This window comes from Haliotis asinina, chromosome 1 (genome assembly GCF_037392515.1).
Source record: "Haliotis asinina isolate JCU_RB_2024 chromosome 1, JCU_Hal_asi_v2, whole genome shotgun sequence".
Classification (NCBI taxonomy): Eukaryota; Metazoa; Mollusca; class Gastropoda; order Lepetellida; family Haliotidae; genus Haliotis; species Haliotis asinina.
This window is the reverse complement of record NC_090280.1, coordinates 87053926-87074140: the sequence shown is the minus strand read 5'-3', so window position 1 is coordinate 87074140 and position 20215 is coordinate 87053926. Positions and strand designations below refer to the sequence as shown.

Sequence of the window (20215 nt, the reverse complement as noted above, 5' to 3'; positions counted from 1 at the left end):
GACTTCACACTAGACTAACAACTCGTCTCTGAAATGAACATATTTTATTGAAAAAAGTTTTTCAGTAAAAAAAATTAATATAATGAAATGGAGCCCTAAGACTTTCTTAATTTCCAGAAGCTAAGGAAATCTAGACTTGCCACATTTTCTAGATTTGCATGGGCTTTCTTGGATATATTTGCTTCAGGTTCTGCAGAACAGACTAATGTCACACCACTATACTCCCTATCACGTGATACATGTACAGCTAAGGTCCTGCCGAATTTAGTTCGTTATAAAGGTGGATTAATATATGTAGTTTGACTGAAACACAGTGAGGGGCTGTCAAAAAATAAGTTAGAACGATATATGTCAGCCTGTTTTAAACGTGTTTGTTAATAAAGTAGTGTGTTACTGTGAGTGACTGAGTGAGATAGATAGTTTTACATCACATTCAGCAATATTCCACGTGTATGGGAGCAGTCGGTAAATAATCAAGTCTGGACCAGATGATCAACAGCAAGACATCCATCATCATCAGCAGCAGCATCAGCAGCAGCAGCAACACCAGCAACACCACCACCAGCAACAACACCACCACCACCACCAGCACCACCAGCACCACCAGCAACACCAGCACCACCACCAGCAACACCAGCAACAGCACCACCACCACCACCAGCAACACCACCACCATCACCACCAGCAACACCATCACCATCATCAACATTAATTCCCCATCATCATCACCATCATCATCATCATCATCATTTCCCCACATCACCTCTAACGTCACCATAATTGTCAACATCATCATCACAGATTTCATTACCAACATCAGTTCTCCAGTCATCATCACCTACGCTCATCAGCATCAACATCAACACCTTCACCATCAACATCACCTGGCATTTATTACAGCTACACCAGCATGAAGTGTGTGGAATTGTGTGTGTTGTCGTGTTAGCAGGGATGTATTGTGGAGATAGGTGCAAAGGTGGTGTTGTGTTATGGGAGTAGCTGTGTTATGTTTATGCTGGAGGCATGTTGTGGGTCTAGCGGTGTTGTGGGAATCACTGGCATCGTTGTAGATGTGTTAAGGTTAAGGTCATGCTATGGGAAAGACTTTCTACATTTTCAGAAAAAAAAATGTAGTAATCTAGACTAGTACATATTCTTAACTCGTAAGACTTTTAGTCCATTTATTTCAGGGTCTGTAAGAGAGACTTAGTAACCCCACCCCCTAGTTCAGGCTTATTTATTCTAGGGGTGCTGCTGACTAGCCTTGCTCAAAGGTTCCACTGAATGATAAATCAAATAATGCAACCCTTTTAATAATCAAAACCAGAAAAGCTAGCAGTAATCAGTGTGGCAGCCATTTGGTCAGCTTGTTCCTATTACTTCTATGATCTAGTAATTAATATTTCAACTCAAAACCTCGGCCTTTAACTCTTAGCAAGTCTACTGCTGGATCTGCGCTTCCAGTCTCCTCCTGGTGTGTGCCCTTACATCATGTGTAATCACTCTGAGCACACCTTGCAGAGGATGAGCCAAGATATCCTCGTAATATGATCCCTAAAGCACATGGAGATTAGTTAATCAAAGCCTAGACTGTCTGATAACAACGTCCAGTTACAGGTGATAAATCTGGGACTCGTATCAGCAGGTTATTGTTCTCAGTAGAGACGATTCTTCAACATGCTGTTTGTTTGTTTGTATGTTTGTATGTTTGTATGTTTGTATGTTTGTTTGTTTGTTTGTATGTTTGTATGTTTGTTTGTATGTTTGTTTGTATGTTTGCATGTTTGCATGTTTGTTTGTTTGTATGTTTGTATGTTTGTATGTTTGTATGTTTGTATGTTTGTTTGTTTGTATGTTTGTTTGTATGTTTGTATGTATGTTTGTTTGTTTGTATGTTTGTTTGTTTGTATGTTTGTATGTTTGTATGTTTGTATGTTTGTTTGTATGTTTGTATGTTTGTATGTTTGTATGTTTGTATGTTTGTATGTTTGTATGTTTGTATGCATGCATGCATGCATGATTGCTTCTTTGTTTGTATGTATGCATGCATGTTTGTTCGTTCGTTTGTTTGGCTGGCTGGCTGGTTGGTTGCCAGCTAACTTAACAACACACTCATCCATTTCCCAGGTAAATTATCAGGATCTGTGACAAATAGAGTCTAGACGAGACAATCCAGTGATTGACAAGGTCTGATCACAGATGATAAGTCTGTGAGATACTGGAAGTATACTGTTTTCAATGGTTGAATTATAAGCTCTCCTCCAGTGCACTAATCTGGTCTCATGGAAACGAGAGGCATTGGTCATTGGACTCTGATCGTGCTAAAGGCATGGGTTTGGTTCCCTACATGGGCACAGTGTTCGAAGCCCATTTGTTGTGTCCTCCGACATGATATCACTGGAATATTGCTAAAAGCAGCATAAAACTAAACTCACCCACACAAGAAAACGTTACGTAAATATTGGTGTATATTTTGAAATGTGTTTAATTCTCTAGCTAAACAACCTCTGCCAACGTGTACAAATGGTTTGTTGGTTTCTGCAACATTTGCATTTGTACAACGGCCTGGGGCCCCTTTCACAAAACTCTAGTAAGCCCAAGATCTCGTAAGTTATCTCATAACCGTCTTACTCCTACACTGTAACACAGGAGCTATGGATGCTACCAGAAATGTTAGACCTTAGGCTTATGAGAGCTTTGTGAAACGGGGCTCTAGTACATATTTCTGGTATTGCTGCCGATGAAGCTTAATCAAAATGTCTGCATCTGCCTGCCTGCCTGACCACCCTCCAGCCCATCCGTCCGTCCATCAATGTCAATGTTCATGTTAATGCTGAAACTAATGACTCGATCTCTGTTAACTTAGTCTTAATACAGAACAAAACATAATGTTCCTTATTCCACAGTGTCTGTACATGTCTCACAGTCCTTGATTTATCTGTCCTACAGACCTGAAACCTGAAAGCCCACACAAGTCTAGAATATGTGGTAAGTCTGAAGAGAGTCTATGGGCTCAATACATTTTCTGATTATAATTTAGAAGCTTTTCCTTTTGTTCTGTAAACAATATGTTCATTTCAGAGACTAAAAGTTAGTCTAAGTTCAAGAACCACATTATTGTCACATCCACTCAAACCTTTCCGTCTTAAAAAGCCCTAAATTTGCAAAAACAAAACGATAGTCTAATTTTAGCATTGTGGTCTCTAATTGGACAAGTCTGAGCCACAAGAAGTTAGTGACTTACATTTAAACAAAAATAGACAAAATTATCATTAAAAGCACAACTTTATCAGAAATCTGTGGGCTACAGTAACTTGATCACAGCCTATGTTTCCCTACAACTGGGTGCTGTCCTACTGTTGTAATGTATCATGTTCTAGATGTGTTCCAGGCAGATAAGTTAGTTCTGAGTTGAGGTTTTAATAAAGCCAATAAACTTACCCTGCTGTTTGTTGAAGATATTTCTTTCAGCCATTCATTTGTGCATGGCTGGGATGGGTCCAAATTTTCTTCCCAGATACCCCATTCCCTATTACAGTATCCTACCTGGACACCCGTAATGTAAATATCTGACATCATATTGGCATGAAATGGCAATATATTCTACAGCTCAGAGGCTATATTCTCGAGTTTTTCAATATTTTAACCACATATTATATTAAACAAGTGACCATAAATTATGTCTATACCTACAAAGGCAATATGACCTTTAAATCAAGAAAGAATAACATATTACATTGTTCAATCTGTTTGTCACGCGGATCATAACAGGTCCAGGTATTGAGACAGGTACTTGGGTCCAACCCATTACGCACACATCCGGGGTAACCCAGTACTGCAACAGGTACTTGGGTCCAACCCATTACGCACACATCTGGGGTAACCCAGTACTGCAACGGGTACTTGGGTCCAACCCATTACGCACACATCCGGGGTAACCAAGTAGCCCGCCCAGCCATACACCAACATTTTGTTCAGTTTACTTCCAGCTTAAGAAATATTCTGGACCAAAAAATTTAGGGATACATGTAAATTTTGAAATAATGAATAATGATCTATTTATTCATTGACACACTGATGAAATCAGTAATAAAAATACCAATACCCAGAACCTATTTTGTACAGTACATTTCTGCCATATCAACAGGTTTGTAAACACTCTGTACAAAGAAAGTGGCCTCTCATACAGACCCTGTAGCAAACATATCCAAGCCAATGCAAGTCCAGGAAATGTGGCAAGTCTAGATTTCTCAGGGATCCTTTTCATTATATTGTTAAGAAAGTGTGTTTCCTGTAATTTGTATTATCATTGGTTAAGTAATAGTTGCTACTGGGTCACGATGTTATAATGGGTCACATTTCATATCATGGTAATAGTGTCTTAGTGTCACGCCTTTTAAGATAGCACTTTAGAGTTGCCTCCCTTCAGCACTCTTCCGTTTATGAGCATGTGTTTTGACAGTTACTAAGGTCAACACGCGTCCGATCACGAAGGTTCCATACTTCGCTAGAATGCTCAAGAATCACTGACTGTGTATATTAAGACTAGTTGTTGTCCTGACACACACACACGGACTTACATTCAGAGTTATACTAGATTTGTGTCATTATTCGGCCTACCTACATCTGTCTGCCTCTTCATCAACACTTGACTAAGACTACTCACTGTGAAACATTTAGCAGAACTGTTTCTCACTGAAAACCAAGACTGTGATGAGTTGATATTATGTCTGTGACCAATTACTTCATATTTGACTCAGATGCATTGTATTCGAAACCTCTATTGTGAATCTTTACAATACGTCTGCTCAATACTCAATCCCTGTTAATTTACTTAATGCAGAATGAAACGTAATGTTCCTTATTCCACAGTGCCCGTCTCACCATCCTTGATTTGTCTGTTCTGCAGACCTGAAACAAATATATCCAAGAAAGCCCATATATGTCTGGGAAATGACTAGACTTCCTTAGCTTCAGAAAATGAAGAAAGTCTCAGGGCTCCATTTCATTATATCATTTTTTTTCCTATGAACTTTTTTTAAGTAAAATATGTTCATTTCAGAGACTAGTTGTTAGTCTAGGACTGTGACACAGACTAGTTTGAGTTCAGAGAATTTGTTAACAGAATCTAGAGTGACTATATCATTAGTTAGCGTAGTTTGGGCTGGGGTTTATTGAAGGAAATACAGTAAGACTGATGCATGAACAACAGCAAAACCAGTTTATACTGCATCATGGGAATTAAGTGGGTAGAAAGACATGTTCTGTCAGATAAATACAGGATACTAAATGACCTTCCATGTAATATCATTCTTATTAAACAAGTGAATCATTTGGTATCAAATGAACAAAAGCAAGTTTGATACTAAATCTTTCACGAGCTGAATGAAAATGTTATTTCACGGAAGCAAGTTTAGTAACCTGTTCATTACTTCCAACAAGAATTGACAGAAACTGTGGCTACAATGTGAGGACTGTGTGGACAAGCCCCAGTACTACTGCGACAGCGACATTAGCATAACTCTGAACCCTTATGACGTCATACCTCTAGCGGTATTACACTAGTGTAACATTGTCGTAAAAATAGTACACAGCAGTATCTTCCACGGGGGAGTAATAACACATTTTATGTTTCATAGTGATGGGCATCCTCGATATTTAAAGGGTATAAGTTCCAATAACTCTCCACTATACCCTGGATGCATCTAAGGCTCCGCCCAACAATTTTATTACCTCCCTTTGCTGGTACCGCATTCTCACAGTAACAAATCAGCTAAGCCATCGTTGCAACCAAGCTTGCCAGTGTCAACAAAGATAGCAGTTTTAATTGCAAAGGTTTCTTTGCGGTGCAACTCAGATTTTGGGGAAATCCTGCAGACAAATTGACAGATCTGAAACTTAAAAAGATACATGCACAAACTCATTCTACCTCTTTCAGATTACCTCTGCATCATTTGCTCTGCCAAGTTTAAACAGTTTGATAATTAAGTGAGTTGTGATTGGTTTGCTCAACTTCCTAGCGCAGAAACCTGATTGGGTAAATGGTCAACCAAGGGAGGTAATAAATTCATCAGGCAGGACCATAGATGCATCCAGGGTATAGTAGATATGTACTGGAACGTATACCCTGGAGATATCGAGGGTGAGTGATGGGGTATGAAGGATAGAGTTGTGATCTATGGGCCCTTTTTGTCATTCTGAAAATATATTTTAAATTTTAAGAAAAGATTAGTTCCGATGATATAAAAATAGTACCGTTTGTTCAAATGGTTGAAGATTTGAATTGACCATGCATGCTTCCACTACCTTTCACAATTTAGACTCTTTGAAATTATCAAAAACATGGCAAATTTTAGTGAAAAAGGTGGATTTTTCTAATCCTCACAAAACAAATCTAAATCAAATCAGAATACACTGGTACAATTAGAAGAATCAATGATGAACACGTCTACGTACATAGATATATACTGGATGACAAAAAAGGGTGTTTTCTGTGTTGTGTAATTACATTACAAAAATACCTTCTCATTCTGTCTGGCCCTGTCTCCACAAATCTAACCTCTGCAGCTGCAATCAGCTGGGCCTATGCTCAGCTGGGTATTAGTGGTGCTATTTTACGCCAGTGTAAATCAAGTTGGATTTTCCAGATTGGAAACGAAGAAAAAATGCCCTCATGATGCTACGTTTGAATTCAGTATCCACTTTTAAGGCTATGCAATTAAACGAGCTCAAGACAAGCTCACGTCAGGATTTGGGAATTAAACAGTGACTTACAGTGTTCAAATTTGGGAAGAGTACAAATTTGCAGAGAAGCAACAGTGCAATCATACAGTTTATATGTGGTTTTAGTGGTAAGATGTACTGCGATGTGCTATTCAACAAAGAGTGACTGAAAAAATAAGGTTTTATGCCACTTTTAGCAAAATTACAGCAATATTGATGGACACTATGGACTTCACATAGAGGACATGAGACATGGGATTTGAACCTAGTTCTTTGGTGTGATGGGCAAATGCTTCAAAACCTCAAAACACTGAACAGAATTTTGGAAAAAAATATGGACTTAGATTTTGATAGGGTATTTGTCAGCATTACCCTGTCGAAAAGATCATGAATTCTTCAAGAAGAATTCATGAAGTTTCTTCCTGAAGAGTTCATGAAGAATTCATGAACATTAAATGACACTTCTACTTCTTGAAGATACTTCCTGAAGAGTTCATGAAGAATTCATGAACATTAAATGACACTTCTACTTCATGAAGATACTTCCTGAAGAGTTCATGAAGAATTCATGAACATTAAATGACACTTCTACTTCTTGAAGATACTTCCTGAAGAGTTCATGAAGAATTCATGAACATTAAATGACACTTCTACTTCATGATGATACTTCCTGAAGAGTTCATGAAGAATTCATGAACATTAAATGACACTTCTACTTCATGAAGATACTTCCCGAAGAGTTCATGAAGAGTTCATGAACATTAAATGAGACATCTACCTCATGAAGATACTTCAAGAAGAGTTCATGAAGAATTCATGAACATTAAATGAGACATCTACTTCATGAAGATACTTCAAGAAGAGTTCATGAAGAATTCATGAACATTAAATGAGACATCTACTTCATGAAGATACTTCAAGAAGAGTTCATGAAGAATTCATGAACATTAAAAGAGACATCTACCTCATGAAGATACTTCAAGAAGAGTTCATGAAGAATTCATGAACATTAAATGAGACATCTACTTCATGAAGATACTTCAAGAAGAGTTCATGAAGAATTCATGAACATTAAATGAGACATCTACCTCATGAAGATACTTCAAGAAGAGTTCATGAAGAATTCATGAACATTAAATGAGACATCTACCTCATGAAGATACTTCAAGAAGAGTTCATGAAGAATTCATGAACATTAAATGAGACATCTACTTCATGAAGATACTTCCTGAAGAGTTCATGAAGAGTTCATGAACATTAAATGACACTTCTACTTCATGAATAGTTCATGAATAGTTCATGAAGAGTTCATGAACATTAAATGAGACATCTACCTCATGAAGATACTTCAAGAAGAGTTCATGAAGAATTCATGAACATTAAATGAGACATCTACTTCATGAAGATACTTCCTGAAGAGTTCATGAAGAGTTCATGAACATTAAATGACACTTCTACTTCATGAATAGTTCATGAATAGTTCATGAAGAATTCATGAACATTAAATGAGACATCTACTTCATGAAGATACTTCCTGAAGAGTTCATGAAGAGTTCATGAACATTAAATGACACTTCTACTTCATGAATAGTTCATGAAGATAGTTTACAAAGAGTCCCTGAAGAATTCCTGATGGTAATCATGATGATACATAATATTCTTGTCCTGAAGTCTCATTGGTCTTTTGGGGTCCAGCGCCTAATATATATCACTGAAAATTGTCCTCCTCCTCAAAGCAGCTTATAATCCTTCTTCATTCTTCACTAACATTTTGAACACCTTTTGTAATCAAGCTATTGCAAATATGAATGTGCTGGTTTTACAAAATGTTATTGTTCTTTTCAAACCAACAATATACGATCAGATTGAAAAGTCTACACATTCAAGAGGCTGAACAGCATAATGTTCCAGTTTTCAGACAAAGTTACCTAAATTTTTCTAAGGCAAGACCAATTTTATTTCTTGCTTTTATGGATTTCTGGTGAAAATCCAAAAGGCAGGAGTAAAAAGTCACCTGAGTAATATTGTTTCTAAATACTAAAAGTATTTTGCTTTTGGCAATTTATCAAGTGTTTATGGAGCAAAATACACTCTAAAGAATTTTGTCTTGTACGTTTATATTTTTGGCTGAGAAAAATATTTGGATTTTATTTTCTGAGCATATTTTAGGCAAAGTTAACTTTTATTTTTTTATAGCATATGACCCCAAAAAGTATAATTTGTCTGGCCTAAAATAACCTTTGCACAAAATATATTTGCAGTGTTTGAATGAAGTGTTGTTTTCTATAGCTTCAGTCTAATGTTCCACATAAGATCTATGGCCATGCTGCACATATTATGAGATGGTCCCTGAGGTCATGTGATCACAGCTAATCAGTGGCACTGCAATTCTGAATTCAATATGGTTGGTTTGTTGCTTAAAGCAGAGTCCATATACAGTATATGGTCTCTGCTTACAGTTGCACTCAGCAAACTTCCAGCAAAATTGCAGGGGTCTGTAAATACACAAGTCTGGACCAGAAATCCACTGATCAACATCATGAGCATTGATGTACAAACTGGCATCCAATGGCATGTACCAACCAAGTCAGTGAGCCTGACCACCTAGCCATGTTAGTGGTCTCTTGTGACAAGATGAGTTGCTGAAGACCAATGCGTAGTTTTATCTTCAGTGATTCCTGACTCAGAACCATTCAGAAATACTTCCTTCTGAGGAGCATTGTATGCTTCAGAACCTTATTTCTTAGCATTTTCATCATGGCACAGAAACGTGCAACAATTTAAACATACATCCCACAGGCCCTCGTGTCACAGCGAGGATCAAAGATTTTTTTTAAAAAAGATGATCAGTGAGAGCGCTTGCTTTGACCACACCCCCTCTATGTGGCCTTATCGTCCTTGCTATCATCCGCCATTTGTGTCAAGATTGTTTAGCTGAGGGTCAAAATCGGGTTTTCAGTTGACTTGTAGAAATAACAATAAGAACTGGTAGGTTTCATGAGTGGTGATCAATAGACCAATCACCCATAATTATGTTTAGATGAAGTTATAATAATTTGCATGTGACAGCAGCATAGCGATTGGCAAAGCAAGCGGGTGGGACACACCAAAGTGTCTGGCCTTGTCTAGATATATTGTACTGTGAAGCGTTTCAAATTGGGGGTCTTCTCAAAATGAATGTATATATTTCTTCCAAAAAATCTTTAATCCTCGCAATGATATATTCTTCTGATTGTGATTGCATGCTTCAGAACCTTTCAACTTTTCACAGGAATATTTATAACACTGCACTATTCTTATCTAGACTCTGAAACGATTCAGAAACATTTACTCCTGATTCTGATCATATGCTTGAGACCCTGCTACCTGTTTGTAATTTCAGCATTAGCCGACACCTGGATCCAGCTGCTGCTTCCAATAACAAACCAAAATACCTTGGCAGCTGGTTAACATGGAGAACTGTTTCCTGTTTATGAATACCATAAATCTCCCCCAACTTCCAGGGAGGGTTTATGTCAGTTGTAAGAGTGTAGATAGTGGCAACTGTTGTCAGAACCATGATGGCTCCAAGTCTATCATCACTGACTGACTTGGATTTGTACACCTCAGTAGAAATAGTCCTTAGGATAACAGTACTTTTGTGTTTCACACAGGTGTATAACCAGATACAGTAAATACCTTATTTATCGTGTTTACCTGGTGAATAATTAACTAATGTGGTCAGAAGCAGAATCATTCATTCATTTGTTCAGAAATTGTAGTTTATATGTTATTGAAAATTGATACATTGCAGCTGTTTGACTAAGCTGATGTTAGCTTGTACTAAGCCACCTGATGTTCTTATACACAAACAACAAATAGCACTTTACCTAGCAACAAGGTGTGATGTGTTGTCGTCCCTCTCAGAAATTTGTGTGCAGTCTGTTTTAATAATGGCAATGTATGTATACAGGATTTTCTTCCTGAACAGAAGTTTTTTTTCACTCAAAGGTAGGTCAGCTTGTTTGTCCATTTTATGCCGCACTCAGCAACATTTCAGCTCTATGGTGGTGGTCTGTAAATAATTGAGTCTGGACAAGAAAATCCAGTGATCAACATCATGAGCATCGATGTGATGACATTCCCAGGATAACAACAAGTACCTTCCATCATTTAATACCGATTGGTATCAGCAGCCAGGACTGAACCCTGACTGAGCTATGTCCAGATGGACCCTCCATCCACCACACCATGAAGGCATTCTGCTTTAACAAATGCTCATAAGCTAGACTTGACTGATTTAATAACTTGGCGTTCAAGTCTTAAGTTTAAATATATACTGAGAGAAAGAAATCAAGAATCAAAAATCATGAAATGACAAGAGTTCCTTTATTTTTTCAAGGTTTCTATATGATACAAAGTTTGTGAAGAAACCTGGAAAGAAATAAGGGAACACTAGTGATTTCCAGTGATCACTTGGTTTTTTCCCTCAGTATATGTATAAATTCTCAAAACTTGGTCAAGGATGTACTTGTCTCTTGTGAAACAAGTACAACTGGTATGAGACAGATGGGGTGACCAGATGTGACCCTCTCGCTTTTAGTTGGATGTCAGGAGCTAATGTAAAACAGGTTCAGTGAAGGAAGAGAAACTGTCAGTACTTCACTAATACAGATGAAAGAGGGTCTGTTCTGTGTTTCAGGTTAATCTGTACATACTGAGAAAACATACAGAGAAAAACAGTAACTTTGGCTCAACCCTACCTTTAGGTCAAAAACATAACATATTTCTGGTATAGGTACATATAAAAACTCTCAGCTTAAATGATGTGAAATATATCCTACATGTACAATATTTGTACGTTGTCAGATGTTGATGTACCCATTCAATTGTCCCATTCTATTCTATTTCATACCATTATTTTATTGTGTGCAGTTGCCTAAACTAAATTACTGATGTATGAATTGATAATGTTTAATATACAATGTATTACTGTGCCAGATACAGACTACAGTACACTGCATTTGCAAAGGGACAACATTTGTTAGCTTATTATAATTGTCACATGTTCATTCAAAAGATACTTAACCATGACAGTAAACTGTATTTTTGGTTATTCTGCATGTCAGTTGCTGGAATTCTGGAAAATAAAGTGAGTGAGTGAGTGAGTGAGTGAGTGAGTGAGTGAGTGAGTGAGTGAGTGAGTGAGTGAGTGAGTGAGTGAGTGAGTGAGTGAGTGAGTGAGTGAGTGAGTGAGTGAGTGAGTGAGTGAGTGAGTGAGTGAGTGAGTGAGTGAGTGAGTGAGTGAGTGAGTGAGTGAGTGAGTGAGTGAGTGAGTGAGTGAGTGAGTGAGTGAGTGAGTGAGTGAGTGAGTGGAGCCTACTGTGCTTTGTACTTACTACAAGATGAAACCCACTATTACCTTCCGTATAGTATACCAAGGCTTCAGGAAGGTCTTCAATAAGTGAGTTTAGTTTTACACGGCACTCGGCAATATTCCAGATATCGGGTACATGACAGCAGTCTGCAAATAATTGTGACTGGACCAAACAATCCAGTGATCAACAACATGACCATAAATCTACACAATTAGGATACGATGGCATGCTAACCAAGTAACTGAGCCTGACCACGCGACCCAGCTAGTCGCCTCTTATGACAAGCACGGGTTGTTGAAGATCATTTCAAATGATCTCCATGGATCCCAGGTCTTCTGTAGTTCACATTCAGACCACGTGTGAGGATTAATATAAAACAATCATCCCAGTTTTCTACCAGGATTCCTTGTGGGATCATTTTGTACCAGGGGTTCAAATATCCCATCACCCGATGCCCGGTACAAGTCAGTTTTCATTTCAGGCAATCAAGTAATAGTATCTTCCTTGTCTGCGGCTACAAGATAATTTCTGCTGACAGTTGCAAACTGCAAATTAATGTTTCATATCTGCTCAAAATGTATTAAATTTCAGAGTGACGATAAAGTTGAATCGCCTTTCTCTCCTGAGTTTATCACTCCTCAATAAATAGTCCACTGAAACATTAATATCATGTTGCATGTTGATTTGTTCTCCCATAGTTACATCATCATGCTTATGTCATAAAAATCAGGGCAAGTGGAAAGTTAGTCAGGACAAGTTACTTTCTTAAAGTCACTTGCCCCGTGGCAAGTGGCTCTTAAAAAAGATATTTGAACCCCCATTGTACATGTACACATTACTTTTCCTACTTGCTGTTTTCACACTTTCAGCTAGACCACTAAACCCAGACACTGATATCAAAACTTAAACGAGCCTGACCACATTGTCACATTAGTCGCCTCTTATCACAGCATTGCTGAGGACCAGTTCTAACCTGGATCTTCTCGGATCATATATGGACTAACATTCTACCACAAATAGATGTTCTACTCAAAACAAGATAAGTACACCCACAAATATTATTGTATATTGCTTTACTCACCAATCATTTCAGATAACCCAATGACCATTGAAAAATAACATGAGAAATGTTTCGCTTCTTTTGAATTCTGGATATTAATAATGTTCTAATTTAATACAGGTGAAACTGTTCTCACCTTTGATATCCAACTCAGCATCACTCAGTTCAGGTAGACAATAACCAGGGAAGATAAAGTACATACCTATGCTGTATCAAGATAAGCATATCTTATAATCTACCGATAGAGTAACTATGAGAAGAATGAATCCGTTGGGAAATCTTAAGATATGCTCGATCATCATTGTGTGCGATTTAATATCGCATCTAACTAACAGCATACTTTGTACATAAATTGTAGTGGGGTGCATTCACATTGTACATGCTTCTCCATACAAATCATCATCACACTCCCCTCCCCATCAGTTATGAACAGTAACTAACAGGTTATTTTATAAACAAGATTGGGATTATTAAAAACAATCTATATTTCAAGCATGAAGATGTTGGACTAATCCTTGGAGTGTGTTGCTTAGTGCTAAACTACTTGAGTAAAGGGACTTTTAACATCATGTCTTTTTCACAAGAACGAATAATACAATTTGTCTTCATTCATATTTGGACAATGACGATTTTTATAGGGAAGCATGTACAGTGTGAATGATGCCCACACCCCCCACCCTCTTTAAGTTCATGTGCAAAATAATTGCTGATCAACCCCCATCATCACATCCAAACCATGAAATAAGAGTGAGTGAGTTCAGTTTTAGTTTTAGCAATATTCCAGCAACGTCACAGAGGGGACACCTGAAATGAGCTTCACACAATATACAATTCAATGGAATTGAACCCGGGTCTTTGGCATGACAAGCAAAGACTTCAACCAGTAGGCTACCCCACTGCCCCCACCCCGACCCCTAGGAACTATAAATTAAGAACACTCCCTAAGTATAAATAATATGAATCATCTTGTTATGGGAATGGCTGGCATTTACAGCATCAGTATTCATCATCTAATATATATGATTAATTGCGGTGATGAGTATAAATACACTGGGTCATCAGTCTTACTGACTTGCTTGATGAATGTTGTTGGATGATGCTCAATGGATGCTCAATCACTGGATTGTCTGGTCCGTACAAACAGGACTCAGTCATATACTAGTACCAGGAATATTGGATGATGTTGTCTTAAGGTGACCGTTCGTAATCTTTGTTTTGGGGTGGGTGGGTTGGGGTCACCCATTTGTTTTGGAGAGGCATGTGTGTTGGGGTGGGGTGGATGAGGAAGGTGATTGTGGCGGCACTTTTATGAATTTGAATATAAAAAAATATGCTTTAACATTGGTTGTGGGGCGGGGGCATGGATTTTGTAAATGACCTGCTAGTGGGGTCACTGTACATGCTTCTCCTATAAAATTATCATTTCACCAGCCACACCACCACAAATTACGAATGGTCCCTGAATAACAAAGGAACAAGTTTGTTAACTCCAGTGTAGTCTTAGCACAGGCCATGTATGGTCTTTGGTCTAAGTGATATTTACTGATTGGTACATATGATGTTAGTGCCACTACAAATTAATACAACGCTCATTCAGTCACAATACAAAAGACACTCTGTTAGGCTCCCGAGACATTCAAAGGCCACACAGTTCATATGGCGGTCAGCTCTACGTTTATCACGATAGATGTGTAATGAATGATCTCAGCATCTGAGTCTGAAGCCACTGCCCAGCATTTTATTGACAGGGATAAGAAATACATTGAACATGACAGACATCTGCCAAGTTCCACTTCTCAGTTAGAGGGGCAGCAGGGGGGTATCCGGTGGCAAATAGTTCGGCGGTTTTATTACCCGATGATTATCCGAACACACATGAACCTATTAACACCTCGTTGACTTTGGTGTACGGAAATAATTGTCGTTCCTGCAATAAACGCGTGGAATCACCAGAAAAAGGGGCGGGGTTTATAGTCTTTCTACACAGACATTGTGGGCATGCAAAGTGACGAAGTACAGGTATTCTGGAAGAGCTTGGGTGTATTAAGCAACGGAAAAACTAGCCGAGAGCCGCGATGTGGTCCTATACAGTCAAGACATGACCCACGCAGGGTCATGTCTTGAATGTATAGTCTTGACTGTATGGGACCGCATCGCGGCTCTCGACTACGGAAAAACGCCATCCTACCTGGCTGTTCCTGTCAGTGTAAAACGGCATCGCAAGAGAACTTGTCCGCAGACTTTAACCGTAGGGCCCCAAAAGAACAGAAAATGTTTCTTGCCCTTTAAAACGACGTTTCATGTTTGTAAACTTTACAAAATGACGACATGCCTTTTAAGAAGTATTTATATGTCGCCTCTGACTGATTGGTGAAAATTACAGAACATTCAAAATTACAATTTGGTTAGTGCTTTCTGTAGATAGAAACAAACAATCGATTCTGACTTGATGATGACATACTGGCGTTGATAAAGCAAATCGGTGACTGAGTGAATTTAGTTTTACGTCGCTTTTAGCAATATTCCAGTAATGTGGCGACGGGGGACAGCAGAAATGGCGCAAATCAGTGGTGGATAACAAGAGCCTTGGTCAAAGCGGGAAAATCTATTCTACATAATCACATGTATGAATGAACCGTGATCCATACTGAAGTAAACGAACTCTTCAGAGTATTCCAATTATTTACTTCTTCAAATTGACCCTCTCCTCTTCACCCCATCCCCTATACACACACCTCATAATCATAATCATAATCATAATCATACTCACGCACACCCAGCAAGACTCATACACAGTCCACCCGTCGACCATTACAACCATAAGATCCCGTGCCCAACTAATTCTCATCAGCTTAGACAAGATTTCGTTAGTCTGTCTCACAGTCCCAGAACCACATTATTTTCCCTACATCCTAGCCCTCCCTGCAATGCTAAAGCCCTAAATATTTGTTACTTTCAAAGATATAGACAAAGCGTTAAACAAAGACCTCGTCCCCGCCTATCGACCAGGCAGGGCCATGCTTTACTTTCCAAACTTATAGCCTCCCCTGACCCCCTCTTGAGCTTTGCAGGTGGCGAAACAGTCAAAACAACACCCCGACAGAAATGACACTGGCTCAGTATCACAAAAATGCAAGGGTTCCAACGGTGAATGCAAAACCCCGATTCACTAACAGAGTCGTGAAGTGTTTCAAGAGCCGCAACAAGGCACCGTAGACTAACGCTTAGTCCCCGAATATATAATTTTGATAGTAACAAATAAACCGATTCAAACTGTAAACGGTTCCCAGTGAGTTGAGAGATTCAACCTGGGAAAACCTAGACTTGCTTCATTTAGGGCTTTGGCATTGCAGAAGGGGCTAGGCATTGGGGAAACGAGTATGGTTCGGGGACTGTGAGGCAGACTACAGACATCGGTTCATACTTAGTTTGTCTCGCAGTATCAGAACATTTTTTTCCAAAGCAACAAACTCTACATGAAGCCGGTCTGGATTTCTTCAGGTATGTGAGCCTGTGAGCTCCCAGGGAACCCTATCCAATTTTCGTGGAGTTATTATTTTCAGACGTGTATATATTCAGAGACTAAGGACTCGTCTAGTTTATCTAGAGCAAGGATAATCAAGACAACTGTCTGCTCAAACTGATGTTGTAGTTTGAAGGTAAAACCGCCGTTTCAATTCAAGGGACATGAGAATAAGAGTTTCGTCAGGCCACCCCTTCAAATAAACATACAACTTGACAAGACTTGTCCAGAATTTCATATTGTGCTGACCGACAGGTTCTCACAGGTCTCCCTGACCGTCCATTTACCTGGGTGTGGGAATAGGATGAATGACAGAGAAAAATCACCCCATTAATGGAAAGGTCAGAATAATTTGTAATGCATCTATGGATAGGATATGGGAATATCAGATGAAGCCGACTGAATTAAATGTTATAAATGCCGTCATCAGCAGCCTCGGAGACTGCATGGACGATAGTGTACACTGTGATAACGTACAGACGTTCACGGTGACGGTGAAACGTTAGTGTACTGACGTTCACGGCGACGGTGAAACGTTAGTGTACTGACGTTCACGGCGACGGTGTACTGACGTTCACGGCGACGGTGAAACGTGACATACAGACGTCCACGGCGCCAATGTAAGAGAGAGACACAGACAGTGTCATGCGAGAAAGCGTTACAACACAGACATCCACAGTGACGGCTGAACGGCACAGAACGACGGCAACAAAAACGCTGATATTGTGACCTCAACGACGGCAATAAAACGTTATTGAACAGACATCCATGGAGACAAAGACAGCCAGCTGACACCCACAGTGACAATCTTGTGGTCAGCTCTCAGATCAAGGAAAGCCATAACTAAAATTATGTACGTTACCATCATAAACTATCAGAACCCTACCGTCACGTCTCCAACGGGAACGTCAGTAACATAACACACAGCCACGATAATGGTTAACAACAAATCCATTCAATCAACTGTGCCAATTATAATTAGCGTATACTGTGATGTTCCAAATTAAAATAGGTATATTCCAACCAATAACTTCTGAGTATAGTTTATCTCATAGAGTCCGTATTACGGCTATTGAATATATTTAAATTAACTCAATTCCAGGTTTTAATAGGCCTCGATGACATAGATATGGAGATTTTGCTCGTCAATATCTAAAGTCAGCATAAGAAAAAAGACTTAAAAGTATGCTTGATAAACAACATAAGATTTTGTCCATAATCCAAGGATACTCACAAATAAGTATAAGATAATTCTGAAAATATCTAGATCTTCGATTTTAGAAATGAGTTAAGGAATATTCCCATATTTTGTTTTCCGATATAAACTGTTTTTACATGATTTGAACAAGCTCGCATATGGTAAACATCTCTAAAATAAAATTAAATGTCCAAGCGAAAAGAATCATAATAAATGAGTAAAATACGTAATGTTTATCGTCAGCTATAAATATGTTCAAGATATTTTTAAAGAAAATATCTTGAGAAATGTCTGTCTCAAAGTCCCTGAACCACACTATTTTGCCTACTGCCAGGCCTTCTCTGCAGTGCTAAACCCTTAAATGAAGCAAGTCTAGATTTCTTCCAGGTTCGGAATCTCAGGTCTTCTCGGAGCTCCTTTTAAATAAAGATGGGTTTCTATCAAAATATCATATGTATTCAGTGACTAAGCATTAGTCTACATAAACCTTATACCTGTTTGTTAACACAGTGTCAAATCAACATACATGTGAGCAGTCATGTTCAGAAAACGTAAAATACGATGCTCCGAGTTAGTCTTTCTCCACAGTATCATAACATCCAATGGACACAACCCTGTTCTGAACAAATATTGGAAATAGAGGAAATGACAGTAAATAAGAGATGTGAAAGCCATCAAACTTACCTTTATGTGAGCCTCCATTTTTTGTTTCGGTGTGGAATTGCTGGACGCCACGCAACCGACTGAACGTGGCCACCGACGACGGTATAGTGAAGCCTATTAATGCAACCCCGACACGTGACCGTACACCCCTCGTTATTGCGTGATTCTTGAGCGACAGCTTCCCCACAGTGTTTGGTATAGCACAGGTCGAATGGATGACACGTGTTGCCAAATGTGGCGGAAATGTTTTGTAATTTGACTTTTAAACATTTCCCCGGTTCCCATTCCTAATCGCCTTCCTCTCAACACAACATCTCTCCGCAGGTTCGGAGGTTGCTGAAATAATATTCCACCAGCTTCACCCTTTATTTCAGGATAACTACTACTACTACTACTGCTGCTGCTGTCGCTGCTACTGCTGCTGCTACAACTACTACTACATCTACTGCTGCTGCTGCTACTGCTTCTGCTACTACTACTACTGCCGCTGTTGCTTTTGCTGCTGATGTTACTTCTACTACTGCTGCAGCTGTTAGTATTTTTCCTAGGAACATTCCACTACCACCACTGACTACTGCTGCTGCTGCTGCTCCTCCTACTCCTCCTCCTCCTCCTCCTCCTCCTCCTCCTACTACTACTACTACTACTACTACTACTACTACTACTACTACCCGTGAAGATATGGTTTGGAACTGATCTTCAGTAACCCATGAGGCGACTAAGGGGATCGGGTGGTCAGGCTCGCTATGTTGACAAGTCACCGTATCCCTTAGATCGATGCTCATGCTGCTGCTGCAGCACTACGCCGACACTACTACTACCTTCCCCGTCCACGTCTACAACAGGAGCAGTTGTTGTGGGCTCTGCAATTAACTATACAGATTTGCATCCCTTTGGCAATCTGGAAACCTGGCCTGAACTCATCCAGTCGTTAGCTGTTTCGCAATTCGTCACATTCTTCTCTGTCCATAAAACATGCTCTAGTCGAGGAAATTCATGTTTTACTGTAACATGACCTACATTTTCATTATTTTAATCAACATTTCTCATTCCTGTGTCATAACAGGATAAGGCGGCTCTGTTCAAAGAAGAATGGTTTAAAGCTGGGGCGACCTTCACCTTGCAAGAACAAGCCTTGACCTGTCATTAACGCCTGTAATGTGACCCTCGTTCTAAATTTAATGTCTGTTTTTGAATTTGTTTTGTTCCAAAAGCCAAGGCAACATTAAACTAAAGCAGACATATTTTCCGCGAATCAACACGAAAGAGCAGAGAAGGAAATCTTCTCCTGTAAAACAGATCTAACAATTATTTCAAAGAGGTATTATGTTTTCGGCTATTAAGAGATGTTTGTAAAGGCATGCGGTTTCACTCATAGTGTTCTGGAATCATCAATCATGAATCAAGAATGAATTTAGGAGAAACGAGTATGTTTTTACGCCGTTTTGCTTTTTTTTCAAACAAGGTGATGGCGGGTACAACAGACATTGGCTTCACACTTTGTATCAATGAGGGGAATCGAACCCAGGTCTTCAGCGTGACGAGCGAACCACTAGGCCACCCCAACATCTCGATGTTTGCAGAAAGTACGGTACGCTTTATCGAGCATCCCGCTTGTTCTAATTTGACCGCATGCTTCTACGACAGAAACAATACACCACGGTCCGGCTGCGGTAAGATAAAGTGGTCAG

At 39.2% G+C, this 20215-nt stretch overlaps 1 protein-coding gene across 1 annotated transcript in view; it reads right to left on the bottom strand.

Annotated features, from left to right (window-relative positions):
• LOC137298934 (septin-2-like) overlaps window positions 1-18633 on the bottom strand; it is a 104351-nt gene extending 85718 nt beyond the window's left edge. Inside the window, exon 1 of the mRNA XM_067831329.1 lies at window positions 18546-18633. The gene's annotated coding sequence lies outside the window, so the exon portion shown is untranslated. The remainder of the gene's footprint in view (window positions 1-18545) is intronic.
• Window positions 18634-20215: the final 1582 nt, after the last annotated feature.